This window comes from Ceratotherium simum, chromosome 32, assembly GCF_057802395.1.
Source record: "Ceratotherium simum simum isolate JZ-2026a chromosome 32, ASM5780239v1, whole genome shotgun sequence".
NCBI lineage: Eukaryota > Metazoa > Chordata > Mammalia > Perissodactyla > Rhinocerotidae > Ceratotherium > Ceratotherium simum.
Window position 1 is genome coordinate 29063113 of NC_141931.1, and position 10433 is coordinate 29073545.

The 10433-nt window shown below is 39.0% G+C and overlaps 1 pseudogene; it reads left to right on the plus strand.

Moving 5' to 3' along the window:
• The first annotated feature begins 3464 nt into the window (after nucleotides 1-3464).
• Nucleotides 3465-9796, plus strand: LOC101406380 (aldo-keto reductase family 1 member C8-like; annotated as a pseudogene).
• Nucleotides 9797-10433: the final 637 nt, after the last annotated feature.

Consider the following 10433-nt stretch of genomic DNA (forward strand, 5'->3'; position numbering starts at 1 on the left):
CTCATATCCTCTCCCCACACTTCCTCCTTTCCATCCCTCCTCTCATACAGTGTCTAACAACTCCTGCCTTTTCTAAAGCAATGTAGTCTGCCCCTTGGCCTGCAAAGCCTCTCAGCCCCCAACTCCAAACCCATAAGCCTCTGTCAAGCTCAACTGTACTCTATTTTTCTTCCCATAGCACAACAGATGACCCCCCCCTCCCCCTGCAGAATTCATTAAACAAAACAGGTAACTTCCTAGGGACAAGTACTGCTAGAGCACAATTTTATTTATTTTTTAAACCTTGTCCGTGTACCCTTTGATGAGCAAATATTTCCTGTTTTCTGTCCACTGACAGTTCACTTGTAGTGAATGAGTCAGGAGAAAATCAAGCAGTTATTGATTGGTGGACAATACTTATAACGCCAGGACTCCCTCTTTTCCAGGACTGTGAAATCCTAAAGTCTCTTGACATACAATTTTCTTGTTCAGCCTGATTGTATAAACTGGAGGAAGTTTGAATCCCCACCAACTCAATTAACCCAGTCTGGAAAAGCACAAGCCCCAGAAGACCAACCAGTTTCCCCAATGAACCTTGGGATGTTGGAAGATTCTAACTGGTGATTGTATTAATAGAGGACTGTCTAGCCTGGACCTTCTGTGATACATAGTGTATCCTGCAAGTTAGAGCCTGCCATAGTATCCCCAAAGGGGCAGCACACTTTTGATGCAAAGTAACCAATAACCATTCTATAGATGAGAGACATAAGATGAGTTTTACTTAAGCCAAACTGAGAACTGTAATCCAAGAAGGCAATTTCAGTAAAAGAAGGCTGGAAACTGGAAGGAGGATGGATATTATGGACTCATTTCCAATTCTAAGCCAAAATAGTTGCTGTAATCTATATTTGTATCTGTATCTGTATCTAAATCTATCTATCTATCTATCTATCTATCTATCTATCTATCTATATCTATATATCTATATCTGTATCTATATCTATATCTATATCTATATCTATATCTATATTTATATCTATATCATCTATCTCTCCCTTTCTAAATCTTTAGATGATTTCTCCAAGCGTTAGAAGTTTTCCTGTTAGTTACTTCCTTAAAACAAATTATTTATTGACTGAGGCTTGATTTTCTGTGTTCCATTGTGAAGTCCATTTCATGAATTCATTTCAGATTAGAGGTCACATTGGAGTTTAGTCTGTGGCCCTTGAGGATAAGTTTTTTACCAAGGCTTTCACCATCAAACAGGGAAAGAGGCAACATGGAGAAACAGCTGGTGAAAATGCTATGAAGGAAATAAATTGCTTCTCTATGAGTTGGGAAGATTTCAACCTTCCTTATTCATATTTTATAGATTCCTAAGAGCAAGGCTGGAGAGGCCACCAAAGTGGCTATTGATGTAGGCTTCAGTCATGTTGAATTGGCATACATTTAACAAAATGAGGAGGAGATTGGCAAGGCTCTCTGAGAGAAGATGGCGAATGGTACTGTCGAGAGAGTACGTATTCTATACCACCAATGTGCTGTGGGCAGAATGACGAAAGGTCACAGTCAGATCAGATATGTTATTTTGAAACAAATACAACTTTGGTTTTGATTTACATAATTTATTTATCTTCTAACATTGCAGAAGCCCATTATAGAAAAATAGAAAACAGAAAAGGCTTGTTTGCCCTGAAATGTGTCAACGGCAGGAGCCAGTTACTCAACCTCTCTGAATATCAGTCAGCATTGATAATTGAAACACAAATAATTATACTTTTCTTTTTTATCTGTTGTATGGATTGATTGAGCCACTATGGAATGAATTCACTCCTTTCATCCTTCAGCAGCGTCTCTCAGGACATATCCACGTGAGACCAATATATTACTTAGAAAAGGGAGGCAGACTAGGAGATACATTTTGCAAGTCAGCATTGAGTTCACTGAAGTGTGTAAAATTTTCTGAGGTGGAAAACCTGCTTCAAATGTCAAGATAGCTGAGGTCTCTACAGAATGATCCTATGTACGTTAACATCAGTGACAACATGGCTTTAGAATGTGGACATCTCAGCAGAACTGTTTCGAGGCATTTATTATATGGGACAGTAGGTTTCATTCACCCTTGCCTGGCATTTTTCTACTCTTCTTCCAGAGATGACTTTTCTAATCATTGAAACACTTAGGTTGATTTTCCTAGGCCATCTTGGTTTTACTCACAGTTTTCTTAGAGTCACTCAATAAATCTCAGTTCCCATTAAGGAGCTCATTTACACTAAGTCACATAAATTTAGCCCTAGTGCCTCTTATTTTTAGACCACCACAGAGGTTTGTTACTTACTTCTCAATCTTTCAACTATGAGGTTTAGTTTGCATCCCAAATGTGGGAAATCATAAGCCATTTTTTATTTCTTTTGGTAGCTGCAGCTTTGGACTCCTTTCCTTCAACTAGAATTGGTTTGATCAGCTCTGAAAAGATCACTGAAGAAACTTGGACTGGACTACATGGATCTCTTCATCATTCATGTGCCAATCGTTATGAAGGTGAGCTTTTGCCTTCCTTGTTATGCCCAAGAGTATTCCATCACTGCTGTTGCACCTCCATTCTCTCATTCTGGCTGGATTTTCTGGTTTTTTACTGAGAGAGGTAGGTTTGAGTGTGGTGGATAAAATTTCTCAAAGATGTATGACTCTCGTTCACAGTTGTGTCATTTCACCATCAATATTTTTTTTTACCCTTATACCATAGACTTGAGAAGGATTGAAATTCAATGATCTCACTACCTCCACCTCAAAGAGTGGCGGACACCACCTTATATGTCTAAGTGATATGCTTCTGTGTATAGTCCTCTAGTGATTAGAGTCCTCAAGAAAGTAGTCTTACAACAGACTACAGAGATACAATGGGAAATCTCCACATCGTTAGGGCAATTGTCTAACCCATATGGACCTCTCAGTTCCAATCAAGGGTGAGGTACTCTGGGATGGTCCACATTACACAACTGGGCTCCTTTGGGCTTCGCTGATCCAACCTTTCATCACAATGGACATTTGCTGAGCACACTTGGCAACCTCACTCCCTCTGAGCTGGATTATCATAAACTGAAGCTAAAACACATTGCTCAGTACTAAAGGTAAATCTTGTAATCCAAACCAGCCTGTCCCTGGGAAATAAAATAAATTCCAACCGCGGGATCATTCGTTCTTAGTGCAGTTCAGGAGTGGGCATGAAAAGAAGGGTGGAGGTAATTGGGGGAGAAGAATTTAGCTATAATTTCTCAGGTGCTGCTGATATTCCTTCCTCCCATGTCTTCTCTTACACATAACACTCATACACAGACACACATACATACCCACACAAACACTCAGATTAGCCTTTTGAATGTTTTTTGACCAAGCTTCTTAGGTCAAGATGGGTCATTTAAAAAAAAGAAAAAAATTCCTCATCATCCTCTCTCCTCTCTGTATTTCAGCCTGGGTAGGAACTTATGCGAAATGGTGCCAGTGAAGAAATTGTTTTAGATACAGTGGACCTTCATGACGCATGGGACATATGTACTGTCATTGACACCCTAGAGGCACTTGGTGACAAGGTATAAATCACTCGAGAAGGAGTCAGAAGAAAAGGGTTCTAGTTCCATTAGGTGTCTGGCCTAGCCATGTCGCTGCACTTCTCTGTACCGTGGTATTCTCATCTGTAAAAGAAGGGAGCTTAATGGGATGACCTCTAAGGCCTATTCTTTCTCTAAACTTCTACTGTTCTAAGTAGGGGTTTCTTTGCTCTATGATCAGGTTGATCCAGGGATTCGTATGAGGGAGTCATCAGAGCATCTCAAGAGGAGTTAGAGCTCCATCCAAGGACAGATGAACAGGCCCATGGAGGGAGGGAAAGCTGTGCCTGACTTAGCAGAAGGGTGGATGGTAGGAGAGTGAAACCTTCCTCATGTAGCCCTTGCCACCATGTTTTTCAGTATTCTGGGAAAAAGGAAGCAGCCAAACCCTCTGCTAGGAAAACCTGAGAGCTTCTCTTTGCCCTTGACTCTGTCATCATTTGATAAATAACTCTTAGATATGTAATATGAAAATAAACATATGGAAGTGAGCAGGGAGGTGAGGTGGAATTGAAAAGCATTTTCATGCCTATTTATCAACCTGGGTGTGCATATCATAGAAGCAAGGAGACAAAATCTATGTGCAAAGCAGTAAAGGACATTATGAAATAATATATTTAAGTGATAAAACAGGTCAATCCAATTATAATATATGTGATAACATATTTCCAGTTTTTAAAACATTCAATGTCAAATGAAACGGGGAAACTACATGAAAGGTATACCACACGTTTCCCTCCTCCCCAGGCCCTGGAGAAGTGTAAACATGCAGGTTTAACCAAGCCCATCAGGGTGTCCAATTTTAATCACAAACAGTTGGAGATGATCCTGAACAAGCCAGGGCTCAAGTAGAAGCCCATCTGCAACCAAGTGAGCCTGTAGCCTACCAGGGCTTCCTTGCTTTCTGCTCTTCATGCCATCTTCCTTAATTAATATTCCCCAAGTTTCTGCCCTGATGTCATCTGTGTAATGATAATTCTTTTACTGCTATAGGAAATATGACAAAGAAGGAACAGGTTGAGTGGTGTGGGAATAGTATTGTTCAATTCTTCAAGGTGGATTTTAGGTGCATATGAGACATGCAAGTGGAGATGCTAAATTGACAGATGGCAATACTGACCTGGAGCGTAGGAAGGAGAGCAGGGCTAGAATTTGGAGTTGTTCCTTTATGGATGGTAATTAAATTCACAGAAGTGTATTTGGTCTCCTGGAAAAGTTCATAGAATGAACAGGAAGAGGGCAGGAAAGTCAACATTTAAGGATCAGACCAAGAGGCACTGGTTAGGGGACTGAAGAGGAGTTGCTGGACAGGGAGAGAGAAAATGAGGAGAGTGTGGTGTCAGGAAAGCCAAAGAAGAGGGATGAACATGTTTGTGGGAACCATAGGGTGTATCCTGCTGAGGAGCAACCAGTTCAAACAGAGATGGAAACAGTTATTGGATTTAATGACATGAAGTTCATGGAACCTCGCAGGAGCAGCTATGGAGAGGAGAGAGAAAAAGTCAGAGAGAAAAGCAAAGGAGTGGAAAGTGAAGAAATGGAGAAATCATAATGAAATGAAATAATTTCTAAAAATAACACCAGGGGCAGGCCTGGTAGCATAGCAATTATGTGGGCACACTCCACTTTGGCTGCCAGGGGTTCGCCGGTTTGGATCCTGGGAGGGCAATGACACACCGCTTGTCAAGCCATGCTGGGGTGGCGTGTCATATAAAGTAGAGGAAGATGGCCACAGATGTTAGCCCAAGGCCAATCTTCCTCAACATAAAGAGGAGGATTGGCATCGGATGTTGGCTCAGGGCTAATCTTCCTCACAAAAAAAATAAATAAATAAAAACAACACCCAATGATGCCAATTTTCAAACACTGTGACATTGTACAGTTGTATAGCTCTTTTGTAAAACCGTTTGAAAGTTATGCAAGAGACCATTCAAATATTTATATTCTTTGTCTTAGTTATTTCTCTTCTAGGAATCCATTTGGTGAAAATAATTCAAAATATTTTAAAATATGTTCCTCCCTTTTTCACTCCTCATCTTCTTTCTGCTTCTTCTCTCTCCCTCCTTTAATTTATTACTGAAATAACCTAAGTCTTTTTTCCTTTCACTTTTCCCAAACAATTGATGTTATGCATCATTGTTATGATCCCTGTGATATAGTTCGACATTTAGTCTTTGTACCCCTGTAAATTAGAGGTTCCATCTAAGGACCTGATCACATATATATGTTGCTGTGAATTCATGAATGTTAACATATATGGTGTTTTCCCATTCAATATAGTTACTATTCTTATTGATGATCAAATTCCCACAATTTTATTGCTTCGTCCAGTGAGCTCCTGAGCCCTTTGACATGCCTCATCCTCTTTCCTACCTTCTTCACTTTCTGGAGTGTAAGATGTTCTAGGATCAGTTTTGTAGCTCTTTTGCTTAGACCTGGTATCAGCCATTTTTATAAAGAATCTTGGTTTCTTTCAGTAGGAAATATAATTTAGAGGCCATAACCTTGTTGTATGAGTCTTTAGTCATTTTAAACACAAATAAAAATATAAAAAGACAATTGTTTGATCATTTCTGAAAAATAACAGCATTTGAAGGTGTTGCAGAAGGTTCATGGGAAAAAACGTACCAATCTGAAAAATACAGTACAGTGTTAATGTAGTGTTAGATATGCCTTCAAAGGACTTTTCAAATTTACATGTTATTGGCTCATGTATTCTGATACCTTTTTGTCTTGGAAACTCACAGATGGAATGCCGCCCTTACCCCAGCCAGAGCAACCTGCTGGAGTTCTGCAAGTGCAAGGACATTGTTGTAGTTGCCTACGGTGCCCTAGGGTCCCAGAGAGACCCAAACTGGTAATGAGAGTATCAGAATAAACCTATATCAGCAACTCTATTGGTGAAGAAACCCTTTTATAAATTAAGATTTAACATTTTATCATGGAAAGTTTCAATCATAAAAAAGTGAACATGAGAGTGTAGTGATCAGTGGATGAATGGATAAAGAAGATGTGGTATATATACACAATGGAATACTACTCAGCTGTAAAAAAGATGAAATCATGACATTTGCCACAGCATGGATGGACCTTGTTGGCATTATGCTAAGCAATATAAGTCAGACTGAGAAATTCAAATATCTTATGATTTTACTCTTAAGTGAAAGATAAAAAAAATAACAACAAAATATAAACTCATAGATACAGAGATTAGTTTAGTGGTTATCAGAGGAGAAAAGGGGAGGGAGGAGGGTGAAAGGTGTGACAGAGCACATGTGCCAAGTGATGAACTGTAATTAGTCTTTGGTTGGGGAACATGATGTAATCTACACAAAATTGAAATATAGTGATGTACATCTGAAATTTATATAATGTTATAAACCAATGTTACCTCAATAAAAAATAGTGTTGTGAATTCCAAGTTACCATCTCTAGGCTTCAACTCTCACCAACATTCTTTCTTTCTTGTTTCCCCTATTTGTCCCCTGCTCGAAACCCCACTCGAAATATTATTTTTTAAAGTGATTTAATGGTAAAATTAACAAGCTTGTCATGCATAAATCTTAGCTGACCCCAATCATTATACAGAACATTTCTATCTCTAAGGAAAGTTATTTTCTGTTCCTTTCCAGTCAGTTTTTCCTCATCTCAAGGAACCATCTTTATGATTTCTTTTTTTCAACTTAGAGTAGCTTGGTATGTTCTAGTACTTCATATGTAAAAGAAGTCAGAGAATATATACTCTATTCTGTCTTGCTTTTTTGGCTCAGCCTAACCTCTGTAAGATTTATCCATGTTGTTACAGTTGTCTAGTTCAATCCTTTTTAATGCTGAATAATATTCCATTGCATGGATATAAATAGTACAAGTTGTGTTTCCATTCACCTTTTCATAGTAATATTAGTTGTTTCCAGTTTGGTACATTTAGGAATGAATCTCCACATATTCTTGAAATTCCTTTTTAATCATAACATATTATACCTACTTCCCTCAATTACCTAAGGAATTTGGGGAAAATGGTACTCTAGATTTTCAGCCCTACACCTTTCAAATATGTGTTTTTGATTTTTGTTTTCAGGGTGGAAATGGATAGTCCATATCTCTTGGAAATTCCGATCTTGAATGCCGTTGCCAGGAAACACAACCGAAAGCCAGATCAGGCCAACCTTCACTACTAGCTGTGGTGGGGTGTGTGGTCTTGGACAAGAGCTTCAATGAGAAGAGAATCAAAGAGAACTTCCAGGAACAGACTGGATTGTCTCTCTAGAGTGAGGAATCAGTGCTGTATGGGGGGGCCATCTCTCTCGCCTTTCAGCACCCACCCATGTTCATTCATTCCCATGTGTCTCTCCTCTATGTGCTATGGAGGCAACTTCGAAGCCGTGAGAAGAGAGAGCACTGAACTCAGAGTCCTAAGTTTTATGGCCTCTGGGCCTGGTTTTGCCACTTTCATAGTTATGTGACACTGAGCACATGGTATCTCTGTTTGTTCACAAGTTGTAGGAGTCTTTCCCTGAACTAAAGAACTTTTAAAACCCTGGTTCCCCTTCTTCAACTTCTCTACCTGATGAACTCCTATTTGTATGTCAATATCAAAACAAATATTATTTGCTGCTTTATTAAACCGTTAGGACATCCCAACACAGTTGTTGACCAACATAACTCTAGGCATGGCTGTTAGTGAATTGTTCCTTATTAAAATAAAACTGTTTGTTTATGTGTCATTGTGATTACTAGACCATAAGATTCTAAAAGTTGTGACTCCCTCTGTGTCATCTTTTAGCATCTTTTCCCCAGCAGAGATCCTGGCAGTTAGGAAACTAGATGTTATAGGCTGACCAAATTAACAAATGAGCAGAGTTTTCCCCTAGCTTCTCACTCATACATCTCCTGGACCTTTAGATAATCAGTGGTCTTCAACTAATTTTGTTGTGAACCTCATGAGAATTGTGGAAAACTACTTCAACTCTATCCTATTTTAAGAGGATAGTTAAATAGATCATCATGAGTTTAATATTTGCAAAAGATGACATTGGATCCTATTATTTATAATTATTTTGTCTAAAACTGTGAAGCTGTAGATTTACTTCATTCAATTTATGAAAATATGGAATAGAAAAATCTAAATTTTATTGTTAAATCAATGAAAAAAATCCGATTTCATTTTTCAATTTAACTCAACATATTAATACGTATCCCCATGACAAGCAAATAAATTCTGTAGTATATTTTTAAGATGAATGTCAGGTGGATAGGTAGATGACACATAGATAGATAGATAGATAGACAGACAGATAGATAGATAGATGACACATAGATGGATAGATAGATAGATAGATAGACAGAAAGATACGACAGAGTTTTTGATGAAATTGTCTCTGGGATGAAATGATACATTTTCCCACTTTCATACTTCTTACAAAGATCTGTCTGCCTCACTATTAAGGGACTCTCCATAAGGCGCTATGTGTCTTCAAATAAAAACAAATTTGGACTTAAATAATAGAGACTATTCAAAAGGAAGAAATCTGTGAATATAAGATGTATAGTGTCTCAAAGATCAATCAGAAAAACTTCTTTTATAGCAAAGTGTAAACACCCCTAGACAAAGAGTGGTGTTTGGGAATTGGCATGAGCTGGTGGTGTGATCCCACAGTTGATCAAGGAATGCTTTTTCCGGAGGGCTACAGATTCTTAGAAAGGTTTTCACAGGGTGTTGCTCTCCCTCCCAATGATTGCTTAAGTTCAAAGCAGTCAAATTCTAGGGTCTGGGGCAGGAAAAACCTGACCAAATTTTTGTCAAGTAAGAAAGTATTTTTTCCAGATTGTCCAACTGTCCCTTTCTTTCGAAAAGGGGGATTTTTTTTTCTTTTCTGTTACAAGGAATTCACTTGGAAAGATTGGGGACTGGTGAGTTGTGAGCCTTTCTTCTGTGAAGTGGAGAGAGAAGGAGAGGGAGTGGGGAAGGAGAGGTGGAGAACACAGGCAGAAGACTTCTCAGGCCAGTACACCTGGAAGCTGAGCACAGGGAGGGTTTCCCTGGACGCTCTCCTTCTTTCATCCAGCTGGAAAGTCCTCATGTTCCCAAGGAGAAGCCAGCTGCCTCGGGGGAGAGTTTAATGTGATCCTCTCCCTCATTTCAGGTTTCTGAATTTGAACTGACTCCAGAAGACATGAAAGCAATTGACGGCCTCAACAGAAATCTCTGACATGAAAAATTACTATTGTAAACGACCTGAGGATTGTTTTTAACAGGTTGTTTTCTGTAGCATGCAGGATAGCAGGGGAACTACTTCCTAAACCAGGAAGACAGACCTGAATTCCATTGTAGAAGTAAAAGGAGAGCTTTCTATAGACTCAGATCAAGGGTCACTCCAGGGCTGTTTCTGACCCAACAGAAACTTGAGCAAGGCCCAGGACAGACCATAAATAAAACTGTTGAAGTTTTCATCATGGTGAATTGACTACTTTTATTCCCCTAGCCTCTGTGTCTGGTGAGCTTCCACACAGGGCCAACTTATCCATTCCACACAGAAGGAGCAGTGCCCAAGGCCCACTATACTTTTAGGGGCCTGTAAAATAGTTCTTCTTTTATTCCTTTTAAAATCAGTGGAAAAATGATTATATTAATAATGCCTACATAGTAATGGATCCAGCCTGGATTCTTTTCATTTTTATCCTAACACAACAGTAAAATGTAACATTAATATTTTTTATGGAGAAGTGGGCCCAGGAAGGCAAATATGTGTAGGTGCTGTGAAAGTCATACCATTTCCATGCTTCCCTTGCTCTCCTAAGTGTCCAGTGTCATTTCTCCTTAATGGGCCTTCCTGTTTTAAGACGCCA